The 15338-nt window shown below is 45.7% G+C and overlaps 1 long non-coding RNA gene across 1 annotated transcript; it reads left to right on the top strand.

The window, feature by feature from the left end:
* Nucleotides 1-220: 220 nt before the first annotated feature.
* LOC103792104 (uncharacterized) lies at nt 221-877 on the top strand. Its single transcript, XR_008480274.2, has 2 exons — nt 221-346; nt 553-877. It is a non-coding gene; the product is annotated as an uncharacterized LOC103792104 (long non-coding RNA).
* Nucleotides 878-15338: the final 14461 nt, after the last annotated feature.

The raw sequence follows: 15338 nt of genomic DNA, 5'->3' as shown, positions 1-15338 counted from the left end.
GCCAGGGGAGGCTGAGGCAGAAGAATCACTTGAAACAGGGAGGCGGAGGTTGCAGTGAGCTGAGATCGTACCACTGCACTCCAGCCTATAAAGTCCTAGGATCAAGGTTAAACATTGCACTTGACCTCAGTGCCCACTTGGGTCTCTTCCAAGTGTACTTTCCTTTCCTTTGTTTCCTGTTCTAAAGCATTTAAATAAACTTACTCCCACTCCGAAACTTGCCTTTGCCTCTTTTTCTGCGTAATTCCACTCTGTCAAATTCTTTCTCCTGAAGAGGCAAGAATTGAGGTTGCACAGACCCATACAGATTCACCACCTGGGACCTTCCATTGGAAACCTTACACAGGTAACACATTCCCATTTCACAAATAAGGTTCATAGAGATTTGCCCAAACTTAAGGGAAGCATGAGGCTGGGATCCAAGGTGTGAGTGCATTTTGCTCCTTCAAGTTACTGGTAACTTGGTTGGTAAAAGAAATACCAATTCTTTGCTTTCCTCATTTACCCACACTCCCTTCCCTAAGTTACTATTTTCCCTGTTTTGCTTTCCAGCAGCTTCTCACTCAGCTGCCATGCATTGAATTCCCTGTTGATCCATCCTACTGCGGACCCAAGTATTCCTGTTGCCAGATAGAAGGGATGAGTAATGGAGACTCCAGACCTCAGAGACCTTGATCAAGTAAAGCAAAATTCCCTTCTCTGCTTTCTTTGCAAGTGGCTAAACCCTTAGTCACTCTGGGAAAAAAAGTAAACTGAAAACTTGAAAAAGTCTCGAGACAGAGAACTCCATTTCTGCCCCAGATAAAAAGCAAGATCTTAAGCCAAATGAAATGAGCTAATAAAAATCAGTCCTATTCAAGAGCCCAATTAATTTAAACATGAAGATTGTCGGTTTCCAGCTTCAATGATTTTAATCCAACCCTCACTAAAGAGCCTTCTTTCAGCCTGCTCTGTTTGGAGGTTTTGCTTGCTGGGTATGTATCTGTAAGGTAAATCTTGACTATTTCCTTACTATAGACAATTATCTGGCTGGAGATGTCATGCTTTAGACCTTGGCCATCTTGTGCAAGTTACAGAAGCTTTGTCAAAGGTGCATTCCTTCTGTCTGGACTTATATCCCTGACTATCCACTGTACCATCGCTTATTCATTCACTCAGCAAGTAAGGATTTAGCATGGCCGTGTGCCAGTCAACACTCTCAGCACAGCAGATATGGAACTCCCTGACTGGTAGAAAATGTGGGGGATGGACAAGTGATCAGGCAATAAGAGCACAGAGAGTGTCAGGATCTGTGCCCTCTTGGCCCCTCCAGGTCTGGGCTTCATGAACTATCTTCCCTCTTCTGCAGCGTCATCCGTTTCTCCCTCTGTATGTTCCCCTAAAACTGTAAACCTCATGCACTAGCCTAGGATGATACCTAGGAGAGATCATCCTAATCCAGACTTCTAAACAGAGTAATCTACATCTTCAATGCCTACTTTATCTTTGCTTCACACCTCAACCTCCAGTAACCCATCCACCAAAAGAGTCATAACTGCTCTTTCTAAAGTCACCTACAACCTCTGAAGTTCTATGAACCCCGAAAATCTGAGACAGGTCTCAGTTAATTTAGAAAGTTCATTTTGCCAACATTGAGGATGCACACCCATGAAACAGCCTCAGGGAGCCCTGATAACATGTGCCCAAGGTGATAAATCTTGTAGTTGCTAGCCCAGGTGAGGAGGTGGAAGGACCCTCAATTAAAAAAAAAAAAAATCAAAGTTTAATCTCATTTGTGTCCTTTCTGTTACTTCCTTTTCAGTATATGTAAGATGTACATTGGTTCTGTCCAGAAAATCGGGGACAACTCGAAGCAAGGAGGGGGCTTCCAGGTCACAGGTAGATGAGAGAAAAATGGTTACATTCTCTTGAGTTTCTGATAAGCCTTTCCAAAGGAGGCCATCAGAATATGTATCTATCTCAGTGAGCAGAGGGATGAGTTTGAATAGAATGGGAGGTAGGTTTAACCTGAGCAGTTTCTGGCTTCAACTTTCCCTTTAGCTTAGTGATCCCGGGGTCCCAAGGTATTTTCCTTTCACAGTACTAAGCAGAAGATGCTCTTTGTCTCTTATTTGCCGCCATATTTAATGCTATTCATCACACCCGACTCTGCTCCCAGGAAGCTTCTTTCTTCTTGTCTTCTCTGGTCTTTTATTCCTTGTCTATAGCTTTGTAGATTTCTTCTTCCTTTCACTCCGCAGTGCTGGTGCTCCCAGGCAACCTGTCTTCTTTCCTGGCTACTCCTTCTCCCTGGGACATCTCATTACTCTCAGGGTTTTAGCTAGAATTTACCTTCTGGTGGCTTTAACTATTTATTTTTGAGACAGAGTTTCACTCTTGTCACCCAGGCTGGAGTGCAATGGCACAATCTTGGCTTACTGCAACCTCCGCCTCTTAGGTTCAAATGATTCTCTTGCCTCAGCCTCCTGATTATCTGGGATTACAAGCGTGTGCCACCTCAGCCAGCTAATGTTTGTATTTTTTATAGAGATGAAGTTTCATCATGTTGGCCAGGCTAGTCTCGAACTCCTGACCTCAGATGACTGCCTGCCTCAGCCTCCCAAACTGCTGGGATTACAAGAGTGAGGCACCTCACCTAGCCTAGTGGTGGTTTTAATTTCCAAATCTCCAGACAGAGACCACTCAATATTTGGACTCAAATTGAATGTCTGCTAGACATTTACACTTGGATGTCCTACAAATTCAACTTGTCCCAAACAAAACTCATCAGTCACCATTTCTCTAAACATCGTTTTTGCTCCTTTTGTATTTTAATTTTTTTAATTTTAATTTTATTTATTTCTTTTGAGACAAGCTCTGTCTCTCTCTGTTGCACAGGCTGGAATGTAGTGGTACGATCTTGACTCACTGAAACCTCTGCCTCCTGGGCTCAAGCCATCCTTCCATCTCAGCTTTGCAGTTGCAAAGCTGAGACTGCTGCACATGTCACCAGCCCTGGCTAAATTTTTTGTAGAGACAGGGTTTTGCCATCTTGCCTAGGCTGGTCTCAAACTTGTGAGCTGACGAGATCTGCCTGACTTGGCCTCCCAGTGTGCTTGGATTATAGGTGTAAGCCTTCACGTTCAGCCCTGCATTTTTATTTTTAATCTCAGTTATTGGCACTAAAATTCAGTTGATTATACAAATATGAAGCCTGGCTGTTGTCTTCACTAAGACCTCTCAAATTTTTTTAAAAATCATAGTTTAATCTCATTTGCATCCTTTCAGTTACTTCCTTTTCAGCTCCTTCTCATCTCTCACCTGGGTAAGTTCCATCTCCTTCCACCTCATGCCCCATTCAGCTCCTCACCATCTCCCACATTGGCCCTTATTTTTCTGGCCCTGTTGGTCTCCTGGGCTCATCCCTTCTGGCCCATAGCTCTCTCTACTGACTCGCTGCCAGAGAGGTCTTTATTAAAATCCATATCTGACCATGTAGCCTCCATACCTAAAACCCCTCAATGGAACCCTGACACTGATGCAATAAAGTGTCAACTCCTTAACCAGAAGTGCTGGGTATTCTCCACCTGCCTTTCTGGACTCACTCTCCACTGTTCTCTACCTCTCTGACCTGGAAGGCTGACCTCCACCGACTGCCTCAGCTGAGCCCTCTGCCTTCTGGAGGGGTTTGGCCATTGGGAGGCATGAGAAGGATATCAGAAGGCAGGAGGAAAACATAGCTGGGATATTTATTATCTTGCCTCCATGTCAACCCGGCCTATGTTCCTCTACCAGAAGCTCCAGCTCTAGTGGTGTGTGGTGGTGGTAGCAGGAGGGGGTCCCTAGTATTAAAGGCACAGCCACCATTCTCTCTTAAGTTCTGGTCCTCCTCTTTGCCTCTTTTGACCTAGGGAGGTGGTGGCTCCTGGGCTTGTAGTTGCTAGCCCAGGTGTCTCATAGCCCATTGTTGGTGTTGTTAAAACACATGCTCTGAATGAAGAGACCCCCAGACAGGCTCTGTGTGAGAAACATGGCTATTTATTCACCCAGGTGTGGGCAGGCTGAGTCCAAAAAGAGAGTCAGTGGAGGGCGGTGGATAAGAGTAGGTTTTATAAGTTTGGAGTAGGCTATGGAAAGTTACAGTTTAGGGCGGTTTTTTGCAAGTTGGGAGGGGGTAGTAGGTTTGCAAGCTGGGAGGGAGTTGTAGGTTTACAAGCTGGGAGGCAGTCGTAGGGTCTGGAGTCAGGAGGTTGAACAAGGTCAGTTACAAAGTACAATGGCCTTATCAGTTGAGGCTGGAATAAGAAACAATAGAAGAATGTCTCAAGTTAGTTAGTAACCACAGGGTTGATTGTTCCACTTTTCATGGTCTTCCAGTTACTTCAGGTTTTCTAATTCTGGAAGGCCCTCTAGAGGTGCACATGAGGGTCACAGGAGTTGCCATAGGGTCTGTGGCACCACCAGTCAGCCTAAAAGACCTTACAGGTTTCCCTTAACTCTGCCTGCATCCTCGCTAATAGGTCCCCCATTAACACTCCTCAGCCACCCTGTGTACTGTGTTTTTTTCCTGCTAAAACTCTCATCTTTGTGCTTCCCAATTCTGTCCTCAGGTGTTGCATCCCAGCAGCACCCCCCTTCTTCTGCTTGGGTTTCTCTGCAGGAGGCTTGCTTTTCCTCACCTCTAAGCCTTTGCTCAGGCTAGCCCTCTGCCTACAGTACCCTTCCCATTCCTCCTTACCTGGTCCAATGCCCCTCTGAAGAATTACCTCTTAGAAGGTTTCTATCTGTCCCAGGCTAGGCGTGGGTCTCTGTCCACTTTCATTGCCCTCGACACATTACCATTAAATCCTTCCTTTCTCTTAGCACTTAGAAGCGCAAAATTTAATGATAAGTTGCCCATGTTAAAACTCTAATCCTGCCTCAGTTTTCCCCTCTGAAAACAAAAGTCACTACCTCATAGGATCATGGTACTTCATAAATGAAGCCATGTGAACTGAGAGTGTAACACAGTCCTGGACATATAGAAATACTTGGCAACTCTGAGCTTTCGGTCTCTTGTCTGTTTCATGCTCTAGATAATGATCTCTAGGAAGAAAGGACCTTTTCTTACCCAACTTTCATCCCCTCCAAATGCAGTCTAACACTTGGCATATAGTAGGGGCTCAACGAAAAGGTGTTGAAAGAAGGAATAAACGATGGAAGGAAGAAGGGAAAGAGGAAGTGAAGAGAAAGGAAGTAAAGAAGGGGGAAAGAGATGAAGAGTGTTATACTAGAGGGAAGCAGAGGAGATACAGAAGCCCCTGCTCAACTAGGGGTGGGAAGGGAGGGATGGAGATGGATGGAGTCTTAGAAACGGACTCCCATGGCAGGGAAAGGCACTCCTGGCGGGAAACGAGCATACACAATGGGGAGAGGCAGGGGTCGTGAGAGGGCATAGTGAACTGCGGAAAGAGAAGGGCTAGAGCTCTGCTGGGCAATGGTGTCTAGCAGGGGCATGAAGGTGGGTGCAGAGAATAAGCTTCATAATAAGGCAGGCCTAGGGTGTGTATGCCCTTAGCTAGGTTATTCAACCTTCTCATTGTCCTCCTACTTCTCACCTGTAAAATGGGCACAAGGTGCTGCCCTTTCCTGAGGGGGATGTGGTGAGATGAAGACTGTGTGGCTCTCAGTGCCTCCCAGGATCTGTCTCTTGCTGGTGTTACTTTGCCTCCTCCACTGCTTTGCTGTTGCAGCTGTAGCCCCTGTCTGCACCTTGAGATGCTCCTTCTGAATCCGAACAAGTCTAGTCACTCCTCAGAGTCCCCAGAAGTCCCTGCTAGCCTCTGGAACATGAAGGGCTGTGGTGAGTTTTTCGTCAGAGTCTGTCAAGATTGATTACATTTCTTTTTATCTCTCACAATGAACAAAATTGCACTTCAGCTCTGTGAACAGATACATGCCCAATACCCTCAGAGTTCCAGAGGGATTATTTGCCTCCTAGTTTGGGTTTGTTCTGGGCCCTCGGCAGTACTCAGAGCTCGAGAAAAAGCACACACACCCCACCATCTGCCTTCCCAGCACGCCTTTGTTTTGAGCTACTTTGAATGCCAATATTGAGTTGAGAATCAGGATTACATCCTGGGATGGTCATTCTTCTGGAAGATTTGAGCTCATGGGACTTCATCCTGTTTTTTCTAATTTAATTCTGGGGGAACATGGAATCATATATTACCGGGTCTTATTCTTGCCTTATTAGAAAAGCCAACTCCAAATGTGCTGCTAATTGCAGCTCTTCCCGATGGTCTTCTGAAAATCAGCTTCTTTTTAATTAATAAAGGAATAAGAATTCAAACCATATGAAATTGTTGTTTGATGAGTCAAAAATGATAGAATATTAGTGATTTCATATGATTAGCCTCATACAAAGGGGAGTGAACAGATTTCAAAGGTCGTGAGGGTACATAGGTCTCTCTCTTATCCCAGTCTTCTGCTTCCTCTCCCCAAAGGTGATTCTTGTTGCCAGTGATCTGAAAAGCAATTGTATACCATTTGAGAAACATTGTACATATGCATTAATTTATAAACATGTGGACACTCGAAGCTCATGCTGTTTTTTTTAACCTTCATTTATTTAGCTTAGATTTTTCTCAGAAATCATCACTGCTAACTCATTCATGTTTTCTAGTCAGTTGCTATGAGTGAGTACACTCATTGCTTCCAGTCTTTAGTACTGTAAATAATAAAATAAAAGTTAAAAAGAGAAGAAGAAAAGCAGTGTCATCATGAACATCTTCTCACACACATATTTGTGATGTGCGTAGCATAAATCTCTGGAAGGGACTGTGATTTTATTTTTCAAACTTAATGAATTAACGAATAATTGATTAAATTTACTTGTTTATTTACTGAGACAGGGTTTTGTGCTGCCACCCAGGCTGGAATGGAGTTGCAGCACAATCTTAACTCACGCAGCTTCTAACTCCTGGGTTCAAGCAATCCTCCTGCCTCACCCTCCAGAGTAGATGGGACTATAGGTGTGTGCCATCACACCCAGCTAATTTTTTGTACTGTAGAGATGAGGTTTCACCATGTTTACCAGGCTGGTGTCAAATTCCTGGACTCAGAGCAATCCACCTGCCTGAGCTTCCCAACATGCTCGGATTACAGGTGTGAGCCACCACTCCCGGCCTGGATTGTGATTTTAAACTTACAGAGCTACTGACAGATTCTTATGAAAATGGGTTGTCCTCATTTGCATTCTCCCCAGCAGTGTGTCTTCTCTCTCTGTAGTCTACACTCATGCCTTCCCTCCTGACTTAAAGAATATTTTGGTTCAGAAAAGATCATATTCATTTAAAAAGCTAAAACTAAGGAGCAATGCTCAGAGTGCTCATCACTGTCCTGTGGGCTCTCAGATCCACCCCCCCAACACTCTCCCCATTGCTTTGTATGGCGTTGGGGTGAGGCTGTGGACACAAACTCATTTCCCAGGCTCCACTGCTCACTGCTTCTGATTAGGTGTGGCCAGTAGGAGCTGAGGGAGGGAAGAAGCCAAGACATTGCTTCTCTCTGTTTCTGGAGGCATTTTCAGCAGGCACTTGACGCCAGTGTCCCTGGGATAGTTCTTCCCTCCAGGGTTCCCTTGCAGCAGCAGCTGCCCTGCCAGGGTGTCCTGGCTCCAGCTGGGTGCCCTGGCCCTTGGGCTTTAGAAACCCCACCTCCTCCATTTGTCTTTCCAGCCCAGGGGCTCCCCGTGGGAAGCTTCTGGCTATTGGATTGCCCCATTGTGCCCAGGCTGCCCTTTTATCTTTTCCAATATCTTTGTAACTGGTTTCCCATTTTTATTTTTTATTTTATTTATTTATTTTCTTTGAGATGGAATTTCACTCTTGTCACCCAGGCATGCAATGGCATGATCTCAGCTCATAGCAACCCTCCTGGGTTTAAGCGATTCTCCTGCCTCAGCCTCATGAGTGGCTGGGATTACAGGTGCCTGCCCCTAGGTCCAGCTAATATTTGTATTTTTAGTAGAGACAGGGTTTCACAGTGTTGGCCAGGCTGGTCTTGAAATCCTGACCTCAGATGTTCCACCCACCTCGGCCTCCCAAAGTGCTGAGATTACAGGTATGAGCCACCGTGCCCAGCCTGGTTTCCCGTTTTTAGTCACCTCTGTTGAACTGTCTGTTTCAGTCTTGTCTCATTTGCTCACCCCTTCTTAACTAGACACTGAACTGATGTACACGGGGTTGACAAGGAGAATGGCCACATTCTTATACTGTTGCTGAGAATGGAAATTGTTGCTTATTTTTTGGCAGGCAGTTTGACAGTCTATACCAAGAGTTTTAAACATGTATACTCTTGCCTTGTCTTTGAGAGATACATGTTGAAATATTCACAAATGAAATGATATGCTCTCTGGAATTTGTTTCAAAACAGTCCAGGGAGTGGGAATAAATGGGATCTCGTGTAGATGCAACAAAATTGGCCACAAGCTAAGAGCTGTTTGAGCTGTATGAGAGATACATTGGCATTCATTCCTCTGGTCCTCTTTACTTATAAACGTTTGACATTTTCAACAATAAAAATTGTTTTCTGGCCATGTACAGTGGCTGATGCCTATAATCCCAGCTTTTTGGGAGGCCTAGGGAGTAGGCTTGCTTGAGGCCAGGAGTTTGAGAGCACCCTGGGCAACACGGTGAGACCCCATCTCTACAAAAAAATAAAATAAAATTAACTGGGTGTAGTGGTGCAGGCCTGTAGTCCTATCTACTCAGGAGGCTGAGGCAGGAAGATCACTTGAGTCCAGGAGTTAGAAGCTGCAGTGAGCTGCTATGATGGTGCCACCTCTGTACTCCAGCCTGGGTGACAGAGTAAGACCCTGTCTCAAAAAAAAAAAGGAAAAGAAAAGAAAAAAGCAATTCCAAAAAACCCTGTTTTCCAAAAGCAAAATCTTAGACCTTGGAGGTAATTATTATTATTTTTTTTTTGAGATGGAGTCTTGCTCTGTCACCCAGGCTGGAGTGCAGTGACGTGATCTCGGCTCACTGCAACCTTGGCTAACTGCAACCTCTGCCTCCTGGGTTCAAGTGATTCTCCTGCCTCAGCCTCCTGAGTAGCTGGGATTAGAGGTGCATGCCACCACGTCCAGCTAATTTTTGTATTTTTAGTAGACAGGGTTTCACTACGTTGGACAGGCTAGTCTCAAACTCCTGACTTCTGGTGATCCACCCACGTCAGCCTCCCAAAATGCTGGATTACAGGCTTAAGCCACTGAGCCTAGCCTAGCATGTCAGTGTATCTTGATGATCCTTTTCAATATCTGCCTTTCTACCTGCTGACCCATTTTTGGCAATGTGGTCTAATAAATGATCAGGCTGGGTATGTCCCAGAAATGTCAGGAGCTTCATAAACTTCATCTCACTGAATCCTCCCTGTACTATGCAGAGGTGATGGTGCTCCTCCAATGCACAGACAAGAAAACTAAGACATTTGGAGAAATGAAATGACAGCCCGAGGCCTCCCCAGACAGTGGAAAGGTAGAATAGATTTCAATCTCTAGGCACTGTTTATTCCACTGCCTGGGGCTGCCTCCCCTGCAGACTCCTCTGTATGAGTGCTTGAGAGCATAGCTGCCTGGGGAGATTCCAGGCTCTGCTCTTACAAACTCTGTGACCCCGGAAAGTGACAAAACTCCTTACAATCCTGGTCCCTGGACAGTCTTGACAATAGGGTGGTCATAAGGATGAAATGAGCTAATGCAGGGAAAGCAGTTTGAACGGTTCCCAGAGGAGTGGACCTCTACCTTGGCTGCTTACTGAGATCACTTGGGGTGCTTTACAAATTCCTGAGCTGTTCACTCCTGCAGTTCTGATAGGACTGCTCTGGGATGCAGCCTGGGCATCAGGATTTTCTAAAGCTCCCCAGGCGATGTTATCCTGCAACTAAGGCTAGGAACCACTGCCTCTAGCAGGCAGGAAGCACCTAATAAATGCTGGCTAGGACTCTTTTGTCCTGTCTGGCCCCCACACCTGCTTCTGCTCTGAAGCCATGGCCACTCCCCTCCCCAACTTGCCCTGCCTGGTTGCCCTGAGTCCAAGGGGTTGGCTTTGGGCTTTTCCAACAACATTGGCACATATGCCAGGATGGCCCATCTGGGTCCTTGGACACCTGCCGTTGCCAAACCCCAGCTTACTGTGGGGCTGCCAATATTTGGCTTAGGGCAAACTTCATACTCAGTTCCAGGAAAGACAATTCCAGGAACTAAATTAACAGTTGTGTTGGTGGGAGTGGGTGTAGAAGGAGGTTGCACCTCCAGGTTTGGGGGGCCCCACACACTTCGGGACTCTCCTATGACATCACTCACCTTGGCTCTTTTCGATGGGAGTGGGGGGCATTTCTTTACTTTGGATGATGGTTCTGACAGCATTTGGTGACAAATGTGCCACCACTAAACCACCTTGTGCCTGGCAGTCAGGTTCTGGAGGCAGTGCTTATGTTTGTAAAAATTTATTTTAGTCAAAATTACCTTTAACAGCCTTTCCTTTGTTGAGTACCAGATAAAGTCGTTGGTTTGCATTTAGAACAAAAATAAAATACATATTTTTAAACAGCAGAAGACCAGGACGACTGAAAAGCAGCAAACCCCCATCTGCTCTCTGGATGGTGGATTAAATTGTTTCCGGTGTTCAGACCTTTACACTTCTCTCTTTCCCCTTTCACAGCAGGACACATATTGTTGAAGGAGCCAAAGTGACTTTTGAGTGTGCCACAATTTCACCGCAGTCCAGTCATTCTCCACTGTAGGTAGATTTGTCCCCAGGGGGAATTTGGCAACTTCTGGAGACATTTTTGTTTGTCATAACAGTAGGAAGGTTGCTACACTTACCTAGGGCCTAAGGGCCGGGGATGCTACTCAACATCATGGCATGAACAGGCTGCTCTCTGCTACAGGGAACTATCAGCCCAAACTGTCAACAGCGTCGAGGTTGAGAAACCCTTCAGTAACCTCTGAGGTTTATTAAGCAGCTGCCATGCACTGGGTGGGTGCTGAGAATAGAGTGGGAAGTGACGCAGATTCATTCTCTGCTCACTCAGCGCCCTCAGCAAGTGACAACCTGATTCTTATCAGTGGCTCCCCTGAGCACCAAGATCTAAGAGGAGTAAAGGTGGGGGCCTCTGTACCCACAGGAGGGTCTCCAGGGCAACCAGTTGCCCAGAAGCCTGAGCAGGAGGAGGCTATAGGAAGTGAGCTGGAAGTCAGGTTAAGAAAGTCTCAGAGGCTGCCCATAAGCGCCAGCTTTGTTTTCATCTTCCCCCTTCTTCATGGAAAGCGCTTCTATGCAGCTCATGAGCATGGGCTTCTTAAGACCCACTGGGTAGAGGCTTTAGGACCCCATAATTATGCTGCACACAGCCAGGCTCCATCTCACAGGCAGGCCCTTGGCATGCCCAACTTGAGTCTGGTGTAGCTTTTCTAGAACATTGCCTTCTTACCTCCTCTGTCAGAGAATTGGTTCTTTCATTTACTTACTTATAACAAACATTTGATGAGAACACCTATGTGTAAGGACCAAGATTTAGATTTTAATTATGAATAGTTCTTATTGGATACATATTCCAGACTCATTTTATAAATGGAAAGTGTGAGATAAAATAACTTGCCCCAGGTCACTTTTCTTTTACTCTGGAGCCCATAATCATTGCCCCTGCAGTGATTTCTCTCCTTCTCTTTCATGCACTCAACCAGTATTTATGGAGGATCCACTGTGTGCTGGGCATGCCCTGAGCACCAGGGCTATGACGGTGGACAAAATAGATTTCATGTCTGCTGTGTTATTACCCACATTGTATTAGTCTGTTTTCACGCTGCTAATAAAGACATACGTGAGGCTGGGTAATTTATAAAGGAAAGAGGTTTAGTAAAATCACAACTCCATATGGCTAGGGAGGTCTCACAATCACGGTGGAAGGCAAATGAGGAGCAAAGTCATGTCTTACATGGCTGCAGGCAAGGGAGAGCTTGCAGAGGGAATACCCTTTAAAAAACCATCAGATCTCACCAGACTTACTCGTATCATGAGAACAGCATGGGAAAGACCTGCCCCTCATGATTCAATTACTTCCTATTGGGTCCCTCCCATGACATGTGGGACTTATGGGAGCTACAATTCAAGATGAGAGATTTGGGTGGGGACATAGCCAAATTGAATAATACATTTTCAACTATGGAAACTTCCCCTGGATGGCCCACCTCAAGCTCTCCAGGTCCCAAGTCAGCCTTCTTCTGGAATCTTCTCCCCATTCCTCCCATTCTTCAGAGGGAGTCTCATAAGGATTTTCTTGCATATTGCTGCATGAAATTTTTTTTGAGCAAGACATTTCAAGGTGAGCATTGTACACAGCACATTACCAAAACCAACACATCAGAGGATGGCTGGTGTCGTATCTGCTTGAAAGCTTTCAACTCTAAACACTTTGGCATTCTTTGCTGGGTCTGCCAAAAACAACTTGGGGGAGAGGCTGGGGAAGGAGGCTAGGTGAGATACGTTGGATTCCAGAGATTCAAGTCAGCACTGATGTGATTGTCAGTTACCACAATTAGCTGGGGTGCTGGAGGGAAGAGGCCTTCTCTCTGCTGAGATGCAGTTTTATAAGGGAAGAGAGACATTCCCACTTCTGAGAGGCTTTAGGGGATACAGACATGCCAGTCTTCAGCACGTCTTACCTACCTAAAAATTTCCATCTTTTGCTGTCAAAACAAGTCATATCTTAAAGTCCACACACAGAGAGAAAGGTGGCTTTTCTACTTCATGTCCAGAAAGTTCTTTTTTATTTTTATTTTTGGAGACAGAGTCTCGCTCTGTTGCCAGACACCAGGCTGGGCCTGATTTTGGCTCACTGCAACCTCTGCTTCCCAGGTTCAAGTAATTCTCCTGCCTCAGCCTCCCGAGTAGCTGGGACTACAGGTGCATGCCACCACGCCCAGCTAATTTTTTTTTTTTGTATTTTTCGTAGAGACAGGGTTTCACCATGTTGGCCAGAATGGTCTCGATCTCTTGACCTTGTTATCCGCCCGCCTCCGCCTCCCAAAGTGCTGGGATTACAGGCATAAGCCACCGCGCCTGGCCCAGAAAGTTCTTAAGGAGAAAATATACAGCACTACGTTGAATAGAAGTCAGTGTAGTCGGGCACAGTGGTTCATGCCTGTAATCTCGGCACTTCGGTTGCTGAGGCGGGTGGATCACCTGACGTCAGGGGTTTGAGACCAGCCTGACCAACATGGTGAAACCCTGTCTCTACGAAAAATACAAAAATTAGCTGGGCGTGGTGCAGGTGCCTGTAATCCCAGCTACTCAGGAGGCTGAGGCAGGAGATTGAACCTAGGAGGCAGAGGTTGCAGTGAACTGAGTTTGCACTATTGCACTCCAGCCTGGGTGACAAGAGCGAAACTCCATCTCAAAAAGAAAAAAAAAGGAAAAAGAAAAAGAAAAACAAGTCAGTGTAAAGTCTGTGGAGGCTCTACTTACTTATTTATTTTTACTGTGTTCTTAAAATGTCCCCTCAGCATATGACTATGATGGGAGGCTGAACACAATGGAAGCATTCACTTCTAGAATGTTCTCTCTGTACAGAGAAAGAAGAGGATATACATGGGGAAAGGACTGAGGGCTCTTGTTCATTGTCAGGTCTGGCTCACATCCAGAGACCAAAAATGTCACTCTTCTCTCACTGAGTGAAGAAAATCATGCACTTCAGAGGCAGAAAGGGCTTAGGACCTTCCGGTCAGGGATTCTCATTATAGGCTCTGTCATTTCGTAACTTCAAAACCCCAGGCAGTTTCTTCAGCTTCTCTCAGCCTCTGTTTCCTTATCTAGAAAATGAGGGTGAGACTCCTACCACATGGGGTTGTGGGGGATTCATGGGACAATGGAGCAAAACCACTGGCACATAGTGAGTGATCCATAAGGGTAGCTTCCCGACACTTGTACTACAGAAACAAACAAAGAAAACAAAGAAGCTCCACAGTTAGAGTTTTCATTGGGAATTTTGACTTTCCTCTACAATCCAGTCTCCTACTGTGGACTTGATATGGTCAGTCGTGTTGAATACCTGTTATCTAACTATTGGCATAGTATTAAGAGGTTCAGAGATATTGACCAATGTCAGTGTTTCAGGACCCTTAACAGTGGGTGGGTTTCACGATCCCATGGTCAAGATGAGCTCATTTCTCTCAGAAGATTAAATAATTGGCCCTGAGACTGGTAATCTATCAGCAGAAACAAACCTTTAGGGCAGATCCAGCTTACTGTCCATGGTGGAGGCAAAACTCCTTCCAGTTCTGCCAGTGGCCAGAGGCCAGGAGTGAACTAGAACCAGCAAATGCAGGCCTGGAGGAGTTTAAGAAGGCTTTGGGTCTGTTCTCCAATGTTCATGCCAACCCAGAGCAAACCTGATGACTCTTTTATGACTCCTAGAGATTACCGGTCGTCTTCTATCTCAGGGGTATGTTATATTAAGTTATATCTGTAGAGGAGCGGGCCACAGGGCTGAGAACTTGTGTAGACCTTAAGGGAAAATATACTTTCTTTGTTTGGCTTGAAGGATCTTGGGGAGCATCTGGAATGTTGCTTCAGAGCTCTTGGAGTTGGTGGCAGGGTTCATAGGTCAGGCCCCAGGCCCCACCCTACATCCTACAATGAATGACACCACCCTCTTGGACATTTCTTGAACATGCCAAGCATGATCCCTGTCATGGGAATAGAAGTGCCATGAAGACAGGGATTTTTTTTCTCTTTTCTTTGTTGCTATTTCTTGCCTCTGGAAGAGTTCCTGGCATAGAGAAGAAGCAGATAGGATGGAATAAGTAAATTAACCACAGGGCAGTTGTTCTGACCGGTCCCTCTGTTTGGAACATTCTTACCCAGGAGTGTCTCCTGGCTTGATCCCTCTTTTTAGATCTAGGCTCAAAAGTCACCTCCACAGAGAGGCTATTCCTGAGGACTCCATCTAATGGTGCTCAGTGCCCTCGATCACTTTTCCCCTTCCCTTGCTTTAATAGCCTTCTCTAACTCATGTGTAATGGTGCTCATCATCACTTTCCCCACTGCTAAGTTCCATGAGGGCAGAGCACTCATCTCTTGGACATCCATTGCTGTATCTCTGGCACCTAGAACCCAATCTGGCATGAGTCAGTGCTCTGTAAGTTACACGTTGAGTAAGTGAGTGAATAAATGCACCAGCCATGGGGAAAGCAGCACGGTGCTTCCTCATAGCAGTTCAGAGGTAAGTGTTCTACCCACCTTGATCTAAACCATCCTGTCTGACACTGTGAAGCCCTGTCTCTACTAAAAATGCAAAAAATCAGCTGGGCATGGTGGCAT

This window comes from Callithrix jacchus, chromosome 3, assembly GCF_049354715.1.
Source record: "Callithrix jacchus isolate 240 chromosome 3, calJac240_pri, whole genome shotgun sequence".
Classification (NCBI taxonomy): domain Eukaryota; kingdom Metazoa; phylum Chordata; class Mammalia; order Primates; family Cebidae; genus Callithrix; species Callithrix jacchus.
The sequence above is the reverse complement of the archived record's forward strand: the minus strand, read 5'-3'. Positions and strand labels throughout refer to the sequence as shown.